This window comes from Falco punctatus, assembly GCF_963210335.1.
Source record: "Falco punctatus genome assembly, chromosome: 3".
Taxonomy (NCBI): domain Eukaryota; kingdom Metazoa; phylum Chordata; class Aves; order Falconiformes; family Falconidae; genus Falco; species Falco punctatus.
Window position 1 is genome coordinate 47,667,608 of NC_137582.1, and position 16,333 is coordinate 47,683,940.

Genomic DNA, 16,333 nt, shown 5'->3' on the forward strand with positions numbered 1-16,333 from the left:
GAGGCCTTCGCAGGCACTGCAATAAGATTCCACAATATGTCATAAATACTGACTAGTAAGGTTTATTTGTAAATATTTGGGGTGTGAGTTACCTACTTCATTTTGTTGAAAAAGGGAGCAGACCTGCAGACTCTCGCAAGTAAGGTTATAGACCAGGCTTTTTCCTTTCATCTGCTTTGGTTTGCTGTGGGTCAGGCAGAAGTATTTAAAGGAGAGTTTAGCAACAGCAGACTAGACCGCTGATTGCCTGGTTGGCCTTTGGATATGCTGAAGATGCTCCAGTTTTCTCTATACAAACAGCATAACCAGGATACGCATTTTTAGGTTGTTTGGAGGTAGAAACAGACTGACTGCTGTACTAACAGGTATTTGTCATTATCTCTCGGCAAGACCCAAAACTCCTACTGGCCAATTTACTGTCCTCTTGTGTAATAGCAGAGCTCAGTCTGAACATCTATTATTAGGATACTTCCGTGTGAGGTTAATCACTGCAAATACAAGGTAGAGCAGTTAATCAGCATTGTCAACACAATTGTGTGATTCATCTGGTCTTGGGTTTGCTGTAAAAGTATACCAGTAACTTGCTCCATCCTATTACTCCGTAAAGAAAGATAGAGCTATGGTGACAATGTGCTAGCTCTACAGTGCTTAATCCTTATTAAGCCTGTCATAGAGGCTAGACTGCTTTTTTTGTGTTATATTTGCACCAAAAAAATTACGGTACCAAAAGTAAACATGGAAGTGCCTGGAATTGCTACTTGAGTGTAGTAGCACAGAAAATATATGTTAAGCAAGATAATCCTCCAAAACATGTCTGCTGAAACTTCACAAGGCAATATGATGTCACTTTCTTAGTTCTGTTCACTTCATGTCTGTGAAGGTCCTTGCCAGTGACAAAGATACTGTGTTTCTACAAAACGGGTCAGTGATGCTAATGCATTTTTGTGTATATATATATATATATATATATATTTTTTTTTTTTTTGGATTCAGAACTAGCCAAAATGAATGGTAGTCTCAACACAAATCACAAAGATGGTCAGAGGGCTGAAGCAGCTGCCCTGTGGGGACAGGCTGAGAAACTTGGGGTTCAGCCAGGAGAAGAGAAGTCTCCAGGGACATGTTATAGCAGCCTTCCAGCACCTAAAAAGGGTTCTACAAGAAAGCTGGAGAGGGACTTTTTACAATGGCATGTAGTGATAGGACAAGGGGGGATGGCTTTAAGCTGAAAGATGATAGATTTATATTAGATATTAGGAAGAAATCCTTTACTGTGAGGGTGGTGAGGCACTGGGCCAGGTTTCCCAGAGCAGCTGTGGATGCCCCATCCCTGGAAGTGTTCAAGGCCAGGCTGGATGGGGCTTGGAGCAACCTGGTCTAGTGGGAGGCGTGTCTGCCTATGGCAGGGGATTGGAACTGGGTGATCTTCAAGGTCCCTTCCAACCCAAATGATTCTATGACACTTCTCAGCATGGGTTATTTGCAGTATTTGCTTGTCTGGTTTTTTTGTTTGAGTAATTTTGTTTTGCACAGATGGTTGCAAATTTACCACTTACTGCCTCGAATTTTGTCACAGCATATACTGAGTGCATACCATATGTTGCTTCCTGAAACATTTAAAAATTGTTATAACGATCTCTTCATGTTAGAAAATTGGTCACAAAAGTGTAATAAACTGTTGAACTGTAGGGAGAATTTTTTAAAAAACAAAAGCATTTGCTCGCACTTCTTGCTTTTGCGTGTGTGTCTGAAACATTACAAAAATGTAAGATGCCATTTGGAATTAACATCAGGCTGCATATATAAGGCAGACCCAATATTTTTTCCCCACCACGGAGCTGAGTTGGCTGTTGTAGAGCAGATCGTATTCCACCAGGCCTTGTGTTGCAGCCATCACATGAGAAAAAGCCCACCACTCCCTGCTGTCCATACTAGTTACTGTAATGAGAGAGTGCAGCATGATTCTTCAGATCACCTTTGGCTCCTGTTTTCTAGCTAAAACCGCTGCATGATCTGGAAACATGAGATGCCAAAGTTCTAGAAAGAGACAGGGGGTGGGGGTGTATTGTATTATTTAGAGAAGATCATAAAAGTAAAAAAAAAAAAAAAAGGCAAGAAACGGAACCATTTTTACCTAATTCCTTTTAATGCGAAACAGAACGTGCCAAACATCAAGGAAGATAGGAATACACAATTTTGGGTCGTCTTTACAGGGAATTTGTGGCATATCATTTGGGATGAGTCCTATTACAGTTGTGACTGATATTCATATATTCCAGACTTGGGTTTGCTTTTCTTCCAGAAGTGTTTCTTATGGTCAGATGTATGCTCTGCTCAGAGCAGCTCCAGTCTTTCCTTCAGTTATTTATTAAGTGGGAACAGAAATGGAGACCCCAATGTACATTTGTTAGTTCTCTTTTTGGTTTATTTGAAGTCTACCAAAGGTACCTAGAAACATTTCTGGGCCCCTATTTCAACTGCTGTGATGGAGCTGCCAGCTCTCCAATCACTTCTTTACTCCTTAATTTTACTTTACTTGAGATTTCTCCTTACCATGTAAAAACCACTCTCCTGAGATACACCAAAAAGTTTGAAGTGTCCTGTCTATTCAGAAATGGATTAATTTTCTTAACTAGCAGGCACAGCAGTTGCAGGCTTGCTTGGTTAATGTTTATTACCGTAGATTTTTACGTTCCAGACAGAATTTTTGGCATCTTGATCCTGCTTTGTGACAACAAGGTTGAAGGAAAAGGTCTGACTGCAACTTGGCTTAGTTTGTGAATGCATTAATGAAAATATAAACCAAGCCCTGCAGCTGAAACAAGCACACTCAAACCCCAGACTAGTTTTGGAATCCTTATTCTGGGCAATCGGGTCACATTTATAGAAACAAAACTTCCTGACTCCTTTTTCTCCTTGCAAAACCTGGCACCAGCACAGGAGCATAGCAGTAATGATGGCATTTCCAGGACCAAAGTTACCAGCTGAGCCACAGCAGGGGTGCTTGTTTGGGAGGAGCAGCCTCAGGAGAAGATCTCAGCAGCTCTTGCAGCCTGCCTGGAGCAACCCATAAGCCAGTAGACTGTAGTGGAAGATATCTAGTAGTCAATGCTGCATTGGGCTTGCTTGTCAGGCAGCAGCACGTCAAGGGTTGTGATTTCCCCTCAAAAGTAAGCTAGCAGCCATGCTTGCTATCCGTTTCCTCTCTCCATCACTGCATTGATCTGTATTGTTTCCCGAAGACTCCCCACGTTGATACCCGGGGTCATTCAGGCAAGTTGAATTCATTGAATCACAGTGAAGCTTTGCCTTTGCAGGGGGCGAAGCGAGCCTGAGCCCCCGGCAGACGCAGCGCTGAGGTTCGCCCTGCGGCAGGCACGCGTGGCACGGCAGAGCAGGCAGGGGAAGGGGCAGCAGCCAGGCTCACACAGCCACCCCATCTGTAGTGCCTCAAGTGCCCTGAAATACCTTGATCAGCCCAAGGCTGGCTCAGGTGTGTTGAGACAGTCACAAGAAGTTACAGCTGAGGAGTTAATGTGGTTAAGTTCTGGTCTTCATGCGCATCCCACCACCACCACCTTTAAGATCCCCACAGAGATGACACCTTGTAAGGGAAGACTGCTGTTCTAACAGGTGAGAAAGGTTTATATAAAGAGCCTGTGGTATTTTTCTGCCATATGTACAGTATCCACAAATACCATTTCTGGGAGGCAATAAACTTTCTGCATAGCAGCTATAATAAATGAAGCAACAGACACTCTTACGCTATGCAATTTATTCTACCCTTCTGGTGCAGCAACCAGGTCATACGTAGATCTGAAGTTGTGCTGAAAACAACACTTTCAAGTTGCTTTGGTTACTCCATGCCCAGTGCCTCATTTGCAAAGCTCTCTTCATAAGCCAGTGGTTGACAAGCAGTTACAATCGGAGCATGGCTTTTGTTGCTTCTGCAGCAGGGTGAGCCAGGAGAGCCTGGCACGTGGGCAGCTAAGCACCTGCGACTGCCCAAAAACACACTTCAGGGAGCAAAGGGAGTAGAGAGATGACCTAAAAAGGCAGCCAGAAGATCTCAGCTGTTGGAATGCATTAATCTGTCTTACTTTAGTTTCTTAACTCTTAACATCTTCTGACCATTAACGGCTGTGGGACCAGATACTGTCTGACTTTATTATTTACACAGCAGCATAGGTACGTGTATGCATGTGCATGCATGATGCCCTGTTTCTTCAGTATAAACAGGAGCATGGAACCTACTTTAGCTGCTGTTGCAAGGCAAATAGCAGACCTTATTATTCAATCCACCTGAGCTTTGCAAATGTCAAGATGATATCGTTCGTGCTGGCTTTGTCATCATGCTTAATCATTTTTTATTAGCTAGTGAACCAAGTAGTTTCTGTAGATGTGCTGATTTCTAACAGATCGCCTCTTCAAACTGTGCAGCCAAACACGGATAGCAAGCAAATAATGATTTCTGGAGACCAAGCGCCTAATTTTAATGCAGATTTCAGTAAGTGTAGGAACTGAATCTATAGGAATATTTTAATCAATGAGGAATTGGCCCGTCTCTGAGGATTTGAGCCCCATTTCCAATGTGTAAAATAGGAGACAGCATCCGTGTTAGCAGTATGCTCACATAGGGTCAAATAAAGCCAGAAGCACTCAGGTTCCAGAATAGTGCTGTCACCTCAGCAAATACTTGCAACACCAATATTCCCGAGCTCTAGAGTGAAACACAGAGGATAGCAGGTCTGACAACGAGGGAAACAGATACGCTCAAATATAAAGGTGCAATTTCACCTGTAGAGGAGGAAACTCCTGAGAAAGACTGACACTGGGGCTGTCCTTCAGAAGCTTTATTTCTTTGGCAAGCTGGCCTTTTTCAACAGTCCCTCCACCCTTCCAGGCAGCACTCCAGGCAAGAGACAGCAGTGGAGACAGGTAGTCAAAGGAAAACACATGAGCCTGTAGTATTGGCTCTTTTGGGACAGAATGAAGACCTGCTTCCAATCAAATTTAATCAGATTTAATACCCAGCTGCTGGGAACAGCTACAGTTTTGCAACTGAGGAGAGGAGATGAGGTTTGGCTGAGCACAGGTAGGCTGCATAGGGAGAAGGTGGTGGTGATTCACCCCAATATGAATGTGCCATGGTTGGGGTGGGGCAAAGTCAATTTTAAGAGGTGCAGCAAGTGTTGGCAGCTGCATGAAATAAATGAATAAATCAATTGAAAAAAACATGACTGGCTCTAGGTAATTCCTGTGTCCATGACCCAAGTTTCCCTTCCTGGCACCCCATATTGCTCTGTGTGTGTTCTGGGTTTACTTTATATTTCAGCAGAAAAGCTGAAGGTGTATTTCTCCTGCTTGTTTTACAACAGCCTATCTGGAATGGAAATGTTTGATCCTGCACAGTGTGCTGGGCTGTTGCCTTGCCACCCTCCACCCCCCCACACCCCCCCACCCCTTCATTACATACGTAATGCTCCATTGTTTAGTGAGCAGTGCTGCCCCATTACAACCATCCTAATAAAAATTCACCGATTTTAGCTGCTGTCAGCACAGAGATGGGTTAATATCTAGCAAGGCATGTTGTCTTAAGTTAGAAAAACTGTCAAAATGCCAGATGGCTCAGTGTGGCTCAGATAGTGCAGTTACTGCCTTTTTTAAGATGGAAGGAAACCTTTTTTTAGATGCCTGATCCCAAAAAGACACTTGCCCTGGCCAGCCTGGAAGCAAGCCATGCCTGCCTGCCTTTAGGAGTTAGGTCTGCTCATTTCACACTTACAGATGCCACAATACATCGCATGGAAAAACCCAGACATTGCATCACCTCTGCTGGCATCTGAGGGCAAGTGAAGGAAGGATCCTTACACAGGGAAGTTTATGGCATGAAAAGAGATGGTTTGCTAACATTCTGGCCTGCATTCTTTGATTTTTTTTCCCCAGGCATGTTGGTTGGAAGTTTGCAGCCAGTGTTTCCAATGTCAGAAACAGTAAGGGCATGGAGAATTCAAAAGTGTTGCTGCCCTGACACAAGGGGAAAGCCACATTGCCGAAGCAGAGGTTATTCCTTTGAACACTTCAGCTGAGCCTCTCTGAGCATCCACACCAAATACTGCATCCACACCCTAACAGCTCGCAGGAAGAGCTCAGCTCAGTGCCGTGTACCGTCTAAGACAGCAGCAATGCAAGGTGGCACGTAGGGAGCAAGTTATTCATGTAACCTGATGTTGGTCTGAAAAAGCCAGTATGAAACGGTCCTCTTTGCAGCCTCTGCTTAAATTCAGATGTATGGGACCTGGAAAGTGCCAGGACATGGGGCACTGCCCTGTGATAGATAAAAGCTGAGCTCTGGCAAGGCAGCAGGTGATGGTCCCCGACTCCATTACACGCTCTCCCTACCCTGTCTGACTGGCTGTATCTCCCTGCTGGCTCTGCCTGCTCCTGCTACACAATCTGATCTGTACACTTACACCCTGACACCTAGGCACCAGAGCCTTTGTATATTTGTACTGGGCAGTTGCAAGATAAATAACAGAAAGATCCTGAGCCCAGAAGCTTCTCCACTTTCTTCCCCATACACCAGCTGCCTTCATAAGAGGCAGAGCATCTCCCTTGAGATCTGGCTTCCTGTCTGAATTCGAATGACACCTCTTTAGTACTTCTTTTGAATCGAGGTAGTAGATAATGCAGAGCAAATTACTGTTTCTGATAACTCAGGTTTCAGAGAAATGTCAGATAAACTCTTCAAGGCAAACTGTAATGAATACAAGACTTTTATGTTCTTCCAAGATTTTTTGTTTTTCTCTAAGGCTGCCCTGTTTTTTCTTCCTCTTCCTTTAGGAAATATGAGAGCTATGATCTCAAAAGATGCTGTACGTGTGCACACAAGAAAAAGTACTCCAAAGGATAAAAGTGCAACCAAATACTTTCCCTTCTTATTCTAATTGTCCTTCAGGCAGAAACAGAAAGAGAATATGCCATCTCTATGCACAGTCAGGAGCATCCTGTGGCATAGGCAGTGAGTGAAAATGAATTCTCTGAGCAAGAAAAGTTAATTAAAGCAAAGGTTTTATGAGATCTGTACTCAAAACAATATTAAAAGAAGTTGAATTTAAAATTGATGTTTCTCATGTCCTACTTGCACATGCCATCAGGGGAATGGCATACCTGATTGGAAATACAGTGCGGTGCCTTTTCAGCCACCACTCAGGGAGGAGATGTGCCATACTGGATCAGATCGTTAACCCATATCGCCATCTAAATCAAGGCATGCACTGGTGAGAGCTGCAAATTCCTGCCAGACAGCTTATCCTTGTGCAATTCTATTGGGCTGCATGGTGGGTGAGACGAATCCAGACCAAGCGGCAATTTCCCTGTGCTGAGCGTGAGGCACAAGAAACTTTTAAATGAGCAGAAGCCACAGATGACATCATGTAGGTGGCTGGGTAACGGATCAGGCAGGAGCAGAAACGGTCCTTTTGGTTCCCCGCTCCCCAGCCTGCAGTTTAAAGTCTCACTGCAGTGAGGAAAAGCAAAAGGTGTGTCAGAGGTCCAACTGAGCTCTGAGAATGAATTCTGAGGACCACACTCCTTGGATCCCCAAATTTCCAAGAACATTTCTGATTTAATTGCATATTTTCTGAAGACGTCTGATTCTAGCAATCCATGCATGGAAATCAAAGACAGAAGTTTCACTCTAATTGTTTCTGCAACAAAGCTTCACAGAGGTGCTCTACAGGCAAGGTAAATTAATTGTATATGCTAGATAATACACCATTGCATTGAAATCCTGTCCCATTAGGGTGTGGAAGAAGTTGTTATCAATGCAATCTCATGTCTTACCTGAACAGTTTGGGACAAGACGATGCGCGCAAATGTAAAATACTGCTAGCTACATAAATAAAATACAGTTGGATAATTATAACTTTAGAGATCAGATGAATCAGAGAAGCAGAAGCCCATCTAAAGGTTAAACTTGATTCATTATTAGTTACAAGTCACACATAGGAGTTCATGTCACTTTAAAGAAAGGTGTAAGCATGAGGCATGTTTACCCTTAATTGCCAATAATGTTCTGCCTGCTAACCATTGGGGCAGAGAGCTGTAACCTCTGTGTGAGCACAGGTGCTTCTCACAGGAGGCAAACCAGCCCATTTCTGCCTTCATACCATAACATGAAACGTAAGCTTCAACCTTATTTTTCCTTTACAAACACAGACTGCACTGTGTATGTTGCTCACATGGGTATGATATTTGGAGATGCTCATTAAGGCATGCTATATGCTTTATACGATAGCAGAGTTTAAGCACATGGCAGTTATTTGCATTCCTCAGAAACGGTGAATGCTCTAGGATATTATGGCCCAGCTAAGGCAGAGTCTTCTTATTTTGAGTTGTTGGTGTTTTTTTAAAATTATTATTTTAAAATATGGGCTAGGTGGAGTCATGCACAAAAGTCAAATTCCAAGTCAGCACAACAGATCCTGGGGTGAACCTGTAGGCAGAAGATGGCACAGGGTACCCAAGAAAACACTGAGCAGTCAGAGGAGTTGAGAGGTGGGTTAATTTTCAGGCTTCTATCAGGATTTTGTTAGGACATTCCTCAGGCCATTAGACCCCTGATGAAACGCCACACAACGGTAACATAACCACACAGCTCCTCTCCCACTGCTGCACCAACACAGTCGGCTGAAGTCAAAATCAACAGGAAAAGGTGACCGCGTTTGAAATGGAAACTCAAACATAACAGATGGCAAGCACAGCCCAAAGCAAAAACAAATACCCAAAGGAAAACACAAAACCAAATATCAGAGACAAATGGGCATTTAAAATAAATGAGCAAACACACACAAAAAGAAAATGCCTTAAAGGGAGAATCTTGGAAGAGTTACAAAATCATCAGACGTGAAAAAAAGATCAGTAGGGACAAACATGCAATGAGGAAGGGCTGAGTTTCATAATGCTGCTTGCTCAGTCTGAAGGAGCCTCCAGGTGTTCCCTCGTACTCTTTTGTAACTACAGGTTGTGAAATAGCTGGTTTGCAGAGGGTGGCTAAACTGAGCCTGGTCATGGTGCCTCTTGTATCACACTGGCCTGGGGAAGAGAAACTACATTCATTGCGCTATAATGGTGGATCCACTGGCATGGCAGAAGGAGTGCATGAAGCTAACAGATGGAATAAAGTAGGGCCACTGCTAGTGGGTATATAGAGGAACTACTAACAGTGACTACTGTCAGAGCCCCACTAGTCACAGACGTTAAAAATGAAGTTAGGTCAGTATCTAAATGTCCTTTGGAGTTTAATGAATTGATCAAAATCCAAATTTGGACTGCTAGAGTCTTTACCAACACAGGAAATTTAGAACTGATATAAGATTAACTTGCTTAATACTATGAGATGGTTTGGAGATTGATTGCAGCAGTCAACAACACCAGTATTAATCCATTAGCTCAATACCAATATTTATAATGGTAATATACTTAACCTTATCCTTCTGTGTTTTGAGACGCTATCAGTGATCTTGCCTTCCATAAACCGGTCTACTTGGTTAATAATTTAAGTCCTATGACCACACGTAGCTGTCACACAGCAGCAGGAAACACCATGTATTATTTGGGTGTGGTCATGGCAGTGTAGTTTATGCTCACGATAGTTAACCAAGAGCCCATTTAAAAATAAATTACTTGGTTACTTGAAGACACAGTAAGCATGAGCATCCCTTTGTCCTCTGTTTTTTTTGTCTAGCCTCCTGTGAATGAGAAATCTTTCCATCTTGCAAAACCCTGCTGCTTAAGAACAGATGTGAAGTCTATGTGGCCTCCTAGAGAAGCATGGCCTGGTGTGCTAAGTGGCAGCAAACACATCTAAAGCCACCCCTCCAGTCATTCTGGCTCTACATCCTCTGGAGCTATGCTTGATTGAGCTGTCCTCCCCTTGCCCAGTGAAAAGAGGCGCAGATGGGCACGTAAGAGTAACATTAATGTAGTTAAAATATGCATTATTGTGTGGACAACACACTTTCCAGCGTACTGTACTTTAGACTTCACTCAGCCCAAACCCATGCCAGAGAGTAGGTTTCCAGCCCCTCCTCACATCAAATTCACCCGTGGTTCTATGCTTGACCATGGGTCTGAAATGCTCCCACAGCAAAAATACTATACAATACCAGTGCTTACTTGCCTACTTTCCAGCTTCGTTTTTGAAGTCACTGAAAAAAAGCATTTTATACCTGCACAACATTCAGGAGAAAAAGAGTAACTTCTGTTCTCTAATCTCCCTTTCCAAGTTTCCCATCACTGTTGTAGGAAGACAGGGCTCCTTCCCATGCACACAGCTCTCAAAGTGCATTAAAGCCTCGTGCTAGCTCCCAAGCTAAGTAAAGTAGGAGGAAAACCCTGCTTGAATGATTTTGCCAAGACACTTGGGGCTTTTACTACCACGTCCCTGTACTTAGGTTTTTTTCATTGGAACTATATGGAACCAGCATGTTTTTTTTTCATTGGAACTGTAGATATTTCTGTCTTCTTTTAAGGCAGGATAGACAAGAAGTATTCTGAATAAGCACTTTGCAAGCCACTTGCAAACATTTTCTCTCAATCTGTTGTTAAGAATCTAATTAAACTGGCCTTCAGTCTAAAAAGAAACTGCTTTGCTTCTTTCATGCAGAAGGTTTTCATTACAAGCCTCCTGAAGAAAGCTTTTGCCTCAGAGGTTAATAATTTGCCTAAAAACATGCAACATAAATCCCTTCTAGCCCAAGCTAACTAGTCCCACGCTGTTGCAGCTGCTCCCCACCCCCCCACCCCCCAGTTAATGTGTCCCATGCAACCCCACATTCGGGTAAAGGAGTAGCAAGCTATGTTAGAGGTCTCCAGCTCCTTTGAGAGACACCTGAATGCAAGGAGAAGATCCTTAGGTGGGGAGTCCTGGCTTCAGAAAGGCTGCCCAAGTGGTCGGCCTAGCCACCCACCTTGCCCAAGATAAGTGTCTCTTTGGAGGTGTGGTACAGTCCAGCTTAGCAGAGAAGATCTAAAATGCTCCTTGTGCTGCTTTTCTGGCGAAAGCTCTTTCATCTCACCGCTTATCTACTTATGAGGTCTCATCAAATGATTTTCCAGCATTCAAGATTGCGGCTTTGATGTCTTTGCCCCCTGGTTCACATGATCAGGTGAGAAAATTCTTTAAGTGTGTGTTTCTATTACTTGCCTTTTGGTTTCCAAGCCATGGTGGGGAGTCACAGGGGTAAAAGGAACTGAGGATTTAGGACTCATTTGAAATAAGACAGGTACCAGCCGCGCTGCTGGGCTGCTGTTCTCTCCATTAAGCTTTGCCAAGCTACAATAACAAACTGCTGCCTTCATACCCTCAGCCGAACAAGATACACATGAAAAACAAAACCTTGAAGAATCTATCAGTCGCATATCGTCCCTACTTGCAGTCAAATTCACTTACCCAAAATCTACACATATATATTCTTTCCTCTCTTCGAACCCACACCAATTATTTAGTTGTTTGGTGGGGTCTTTTCGCCTTGCCTCCCTTTCTCAGTCACCTGAGGGAGCCCAAGAAGCAGCATTTAAGAAGGAGTGGGAGCATGGCTACAAGACAGAAAGCCTGGGAGATCTGGGCACTGGGCTTCACTGCACAAACTTTGCGTGCTGCTTGGGGTGACATTGCACACACAAATGTGTCAATGGAGTCCAAGAGGGCTATTAAGGACGCTGGAGATGCTGCCAAAGACAGAAATGACTTGTGTAACAATCTAATGATAAAGCACTTGCCCAGGAGGCAGAAGTGGAAGAAACTAAACCCTCCTCAACTCAAGCAGGGTTGAACACAGTAAGATCAAGAAAGCAGCTGCATCTTCCCTTGAGTTTTTCCTAGTTATTGGGCTCAGGACAAGGCTTGGGTGAGTCTCAGATCTCTCTCCTCCACTGCTCAACGGGGATCATGGAACAGCCATGCTTTCTGTAGTCTGAAGGGAGAATAAAGCAATGAAGCACCTTCTTCTGTCCCCTGTGAGCAGGGCCCTTCTCAGATGTAGGAGGAGTCCTAGGTTTCTGCACTCCCCCAACAACCCTGAGAGCAGAGCCCATAAATTCCCTTTTGTGGCGGTGAAGTCAGGCTCCAGTTGCTTCTCCCCTCCTTGGTGCCATGGACTGGCTGGGGAAGGTGGCCCCGCATAAGGTTGTGCAAGTCCCAGGTCAAGTCTTCTCCCAATCCCAGAGGTAGCCTGGGAGCCACTTGCATCCCTCCTGTGCTCAGGTATGGGAGCTCCTGTGATAGTACTGCCCAGAATCACGGAACAAGTAATGGTGGAAAGGATCTCTGGAAGCCATCTGTCCCAAAGAATTGTCCAGGCTGAGCCAACTTTTATCTTGCTTGGTAATAATTTCAGAAGCTGAAAAGTTAGCATCTTTTTGCCCATCTACCAGAATAAAGGACTCCAGAGTCATGGTAAAATGACCACAGTGTACTTTATTTAATGATTTTGGTACCTTGTGTTGCAATAAAATAAAAAAAATCTACAAAATCCAAATATATAAAATTTCAAGTTTTCCTTTTAAGGTTTACAAGAAAAATCAAGTTGTAACCAAGGAAATTTGTTAGTATGAAGCACTACTTTCAACTTCGTTTCATCACAAATTGCAACTTACTTAACAGACCAAAAGAACTATGGTACTGCAGTACATCAAATACTTCACACACTGTGTTCTTTACTATAGCACATGTAACCCCTGTCGCGGGAGGCAGCGGTCTCTAGCCAATAAAGACACACTTCACAATCTGAACTCTAAAGGAATGTTTGTATACATGGATTCAGAATATATATATTTACAGGAAGATTTCTTTTTTTTTTTTAATAACTATTTCGATTCTTCATTTCAAATAAAATACCAAATACATTTTTACAATGTTTACAAGTCAAAGCACAAGTTCTGCAATGATTATCATTCACCTCAAGTCACTGTGCTTGTACTGGAGGGATATCTACACTGATCCATAAACACATATGTGATCTTCCATCACTTTATTTCCGCAACGGTGACTAAGGAGTATAAGCACAGTAACAATTATTTTAGCACAATCAGTGTATAATGCAACAGTTTACAACAGAGAACTGAGAAACTATTGGTCCATTCTGTTCAATTTGCTGTTTATCTGCCATGATGTTAGTCTTTGTCACATAAATTGTGTACAAGAGAAGAGTTAAATAACATGACTTGAATAGGAAAGAGCACACATTTTTTAAGGCAAATTAATAAGCAGCTTATGGTGTTTTTTGTTAAACTATACCCCAACATAACCTAAAAATGTTCTGCAACTGTCAATAACTATGTCTTCTTAGATTGATCTCCTCTATAAATTGATCAACATGGCTTTGAACCTGGTTATTCAAAATGGAAAGAAAACCTCCCCCCAAATCCCCAAATATAGAAAGTGCATGACTTCATATGCGCCAAAGCAAAACAAAAGGCAGCTGAGGTAGTTAGATGTAGAATGTATTTATGAAAAATAACTGAAAAACTAAACCCAGGACATATACAGTAAAAATCCATTCATTTGGATAGATACTAGTTTTGTATGATGCAACAACTTAAAGCAGGAAACTATGATTTCTGAAAAAAAATAATTAGTATTAATACATAGGAATGAACACAGAATATACTATTGGAATTTGAATTTCAAGTATTTGAGTCTATTTGCATGTGCATTTTTTTACAGGCCTTTTATACTGTTAGGAAGTAATTTACTTTTTATCAGGCATCACATGGGATCTGGCCGAGCTCTGGGACTGCAGCTCCTGGAAGGCAGAAATACACTGTGAATGCCTGAAGATGTGCCGCCTTGTGTGCCCAGAGGCAGCACCATCTCAGCTTGGGTGAACTTCTACACACCCATCCTCCACCGAGGCCACCTGAGAGTCACAGGGTCGGGGATCTTGTGCCTACATCTCCTGGGGACTGTTTAGATAGATGTCCTGGGAGGCTGTCTTGGATGTATCCATACGTCTGGACCTATGCGGAATGTGCCCATGTAGTGGGGATCCCCCACATGATGTTCCTGCAGAGCCTGTGTGTCCGCACCCAGCCCAGGCATAGACCCCGCGCACCGAGCAGTCCCCAAAGAGAGGATCAGCCTCCACCTTGGACCACAGAGTCACAGCCCAGAACAATTGCATTTCAGCCCTCACGGTGACCTTTTCTCATCTGGAGACAGGGACTGTGTTCCCCCTCCTGCAGACAGGACAGTCACCAAGGAAGTGTTGGCTTGAGTCCACTCAGCCTAAGCAGGGATTTGAGCTCACATCATGGTCCCAGAGCTCCAGCTAACAGCTCCCGGTGGAGAGGCAGACTCAGCTTTCCCTTCCCATCCTGCCAAGGAAGAGGAACAAGCAGTTTTCTCTACCAAAATGCACAACTTCTGTGTGCAGGTGCGAGAAACAACTTCAGGCTCTGGGAATGAATTTCACAAACAAAGCCTATTTCTAGGAGGCAGATGAACTTAGAGACGTGTTCCTGTCTTCAGCAGCAGCAACCTAGCACCCCATTACTGAACATGCAATGTGCTGGCTCTTCTGAGTCCTACTGTTAGACCTCCCTGCTGATGCTCACAACATGGGTACGTGCAATTTGGTGTCATGAATTCTGCACTAGGCACCTGGCTTGAAGAAAGCACAGCAGGAAGCATCACAAACTGGAATAGTTTTGGTGGTTTGGTTTTGTGGGTTTTTTTTAATTGGCCTGTGAAAACATAGGGTTTGTACTTCTGAAATGTGTACGTATGGTCTACATATAACATATGAAAGAGAAAAATGTATTTGTGCCTTCTTTTTTTTTTTTTTTCTATTAAACAAGGGAATCCTGAAACTCCTCCCTGCCTCGCCTTTTCTTTTTTCTTTCTTTTTTTTTTTTTTCCTTTTTAACTTTACCTTTTTAAGCTCCCTGTATTTTGATTCTGATTTTCAAAAGTGATGAGTGGTTTTGACTATTTTAAACTCTGGCAGCCCAAAATGTGGAGTCACTGATGTTCACAGTGTGCTGAACCTATGTACTATGGTGGCAGAACCGCTGGCAATTGCCAATCACACTTGCACATCCTGCACATGGTGGCTTTTAATTTGTCCTGTTCTTGCCACAGAACTAAGTGGAAAACTTGAATACTGGAGTGTGAGATTTCTTAGCATGGTGCAGTATGGCAGCTTTCCCCAAAATATTTCTTAGGAGTTCCTGCTCAGGTGCTCAGATTTTTTGAGTCAGAGCGGGAATGGGGCTGCGAGAATCTCAGTTTCTCAGAGAAGTCAAGGCTTTATAGTTTTATGTACACCTAAGCAGAAAAAGATATTCTGATTTTGAAGGGGACAGAACTATTTTTCAGGCCTTATTTCATAAAAGACAAAGATGATTAAAGGCACACTTTTGAAACAGATGTAAAAATCTTTTTCTTCATGTGGAACAACAGTAAAGGCAATCCTTTGTTTTTCTCTATGCATGTCAGTTTGCAAACGACAGAAAACTACAAACTGCATCTTTAAGGACTGCATTGCACCAGCTAATAAACTTGTTTGTGGTTTTAGCACTAACCTCTACAGTCTAGGCACCCAGCTTGATGTCTCAGCATTTTGACATTGTGGGTATTTGGAACACACAGGCATCCTCTTCACTGCATCATAACTTTTATTCGCCTCCTTTCATTTTCACAGAATCATGCCACAGATAATATTCCCAAGTCCCAGTACTCACAGACAACTTCTGTCCCAAGAAGAAGCCACCCCTCTCTCATCACTAGTTCAGCTGTGTCAGTGGTAGCCACTGGAGAAACCCAAAGAAAAGAGGATCTACTTGCGTGTGCCTGATCCTACCCTTGTGCCGTTGAAGTGTCTCCATCCCCTTCCCGTGTGCCCCAGCATCGAAGACTGAAATAAGATTTGACAGGATCCAAATCCTAGATAGATTTTCAGGGGTTTCGTGGTGAAGTGTGACAGGCAAGTGTCGTGGAGGGCTGAGGTGGCAGGCTGGCAGGGAAAGCAGGAGGACTCTTGCCTGAGCTTAGGATAAAATTTCACCTCCCCAACTTGTCCAGTTTTTCTCCTGCTGCCCTGAAACCTAGTGACTTAGGCTTTATAGAGAGATGTGGATTTTTCTTGAAATTGAAAAGTATAGCTTAAAGGATACTTATTTCATAGAAAATATTTAAATATAATTAAAATATTAATAAGCCATCTGAAAATTTAAATGGCTATTTTAATTTCTCCTGGAATCCAGCCAGGTATCTTGGCCTCATCCAGTGACTAACAGAGCTGGAAGACCTAGAAATGCTTTAGTATTA